Raw genomic sequence first — 2,651 nt, 5'->3', positions numbered from 1 at the left:
GTTTAGTAAACATTATTAATTTGTTCCCTTAACCATAAATATCTAAAAGTTAGGATTACCTCACTTTTTTAGAATGCAGCCCAGCAAGTCTCAGCCTCATTTTCCTAACCCTTACTCAAAATGGAGTCGCTGTGGTTCGACCACCTCTGACAGGGTGAATTTTCCTTTCTTAGGTCACTCCTTACATTTCAGTTTCAGACCCCAGCACCTCCACACCTCAGAGACTTGTTTCATGTGTTTGATTACATATGTTTGTCAAAACTTATCAAATAAATACTTAATATATACTTAAAATGGGTGATATTGGACAAAAATTATACCTCAATAAAGTTGCTTAAAGAAAATTTTTTAAACTCTGGATCTCTTCTTTTTCCTGTGCTCATGAATATGCTCTAGTCTCTAACAAAATAAACAAAAGCTAAATTTGAAAATGTAACTGGCATTTTCTGCCTGCACAAGTATTTAAAGAGCTCCTACTTTGTGCAAGGATTTTTCCTAAGTACTTGGAAGCTGACCGACTATGGTACTTAGATAATAATAGATCTCCTTTTTTTTTAAAGATTAATTTTGTGCTAGGTACTACGCAGAACATTTATCATATATAATCTTATTTAATCCTCCCAACTACCCTAAGAAGTAGATATTATTATCTCCATTTTACATGAGAAAACTGAGCCTTAGAAGGGAATGGTACCTTGTCCTAGGTTGCCAAAAGTTATAATGGTGGCTAGGTCCTTAACCTAGGTTAACCTCATATACCCCACCATTAAGCTCTTCATGTGCTAAGTCAGGTGATGAGGTTTTAGATAGGGTGAGAGTGGAGAGGTAAGAGATCAGAATACTCAGATGCTCACAAGTTTCATTAATTTCTCTTTCTTATATAAAATCCCTGTCCTCACTGATGGGGACATATCAAAGTATCCTTTGAAGAATAAAGAACTGAGACAGAGTTCTTGGTGGACCTCCTAGACACAAGGTCTTGAATCTGTAGATCTTCTCTTGTATTTCAAACTAGGAAGAGCTTCTGCTATGGAATGCCAATGGAAAGTTAAAGAAGAGGTTAGAAATTAAAATGATATTAGTTATAAGCAAAAGCATGAATGTAGATGTCTCCTGAAAGGACATTCATACTGTAATACAGAGATAGGTCTTTTTCACCCTGTGGTTCATGACAGACTCTAAAGATGGTTTCACCTAAAGATCTCTACAGCACAACAGAAGAACTTGGCCAACTATAAGCATGGAACGCTTCATTTATAGCTAAATGGAATGTTATAATACCTGTAAATTTGCAAAAAAAGCATTAGTGAAAGTTGAAAGTATAATCCATGAAGACTCAGAAATGTGTCCACCAAACACTTACTGGACAACTCTCATATTTAAAACACCACAGGAGACACCGGGAAAGATAAAGACCACAATTAATTTCTAATCACAAAAATCCCTACAGTTAGTGGGAGAGGAAGTCATGCATACAAAGACCAGAAATTGTTTACCAGGCAGGATGTGACAAGCATGCACACACACGGCTTAAATAGTTATGTTCTGTAATACCTGAATGCCTCACCAAGAACTGAAGATGTCTTCTCACTGTTAGCAAATATTCCAGCCAAGAACCCTCATCTTCAAAATCAGAATTCAGAAGGAGACAAAGGCTGAACAGCATAATGGGAATTTGCAGTTATGAGAACCTGGAGAGGGGGTCCTGAATCAGTACTGTATTCAGATTGAGACTTAGAAAGAATATTTCTTTACTAATCTCTTCTATCTGGGAGAATTTTACATAAAAATTTTTGAACTTTTAATTATCCATTGAAGAGTATTTTAAAATACCTCACCAAATCACATAGAGAACACATAACTGAAAGGAGATAAAATAAATGTGTGATTGTGTGTTTAAATGCATTTACACATCATTAAGAGGGAAGAAGGCAGGAGAGTGACATATCAGAAACATTCATAGATATGGCCTGTCTTTGTGGCTTTGAGAATTTCAAAGCACTTAATATCTGTGCCTTGAGTCCATTATGTTGCCATAAATGAATATTTGATGAGAGAAATCAACACACCCTTATTTCAGATCATTCAACATTTCTTAATTTATGACTCATTCACAAGTGATTATAAATGCTGCTTTGGAGATTACTATAAGAGGTGACATGCTTTTACAAATCAAGACTCATCACACTTTCCCAAAAAAGTTCTGATACATTCTCTAAGAAAGATAAAATATATCAGAAAAGAAATTATTTTACCACTTGTCTTGGCTAAATAGTTCAGCCCCTTCTGGTCTCACATGAACCCCATTCTTAATGGGAGTGTGTCTGATGTAAGGAAACAAGGAGGCTGCTTTGAGTCACAGACAGGGCTTCCAGAACTGCCACCTCATAGGTAACTGTGACTGTCTGCTCCCAGCGTGCCTCTGGCAATCTCCGGAAGCCCCCTGGGAACTCCCAAAGGACACATCCTGAATGCTGGGCCACATTCATTCTCATTCTCAGAGAAAAATCCAGTAGCAGAGCTTAGCCAATCACTACAATGCTGGCAAGTTTGCAGTCTCCTGCCTAAGACCTCAGCTAAACACATCTCTCAAATCCAGCTAGTGCCTCAAACCCTTTCCCTCTTCCATCCTTTTTTTTTTTTTTTTTTTT

Source organism: Mandrillus leucophaeus, unplaced genomic scaffold, assembly GCF_000951045.1.
Source record: "Mandrillus leucophaeus isolate KB7577 unplaced genomic scaffold, Mleu.le_1.0 Scaffold207, whole genome shotgun sequence".
Lineage (NCBI taxonomy): Eukaryota > Metazoa > Chordata > Mammalia > Primates > Cercopithecidae > Mandrillus > Mandrillus leucophaeus.
Note: the sequence above shows the minus strand (reverse complement) of the source record.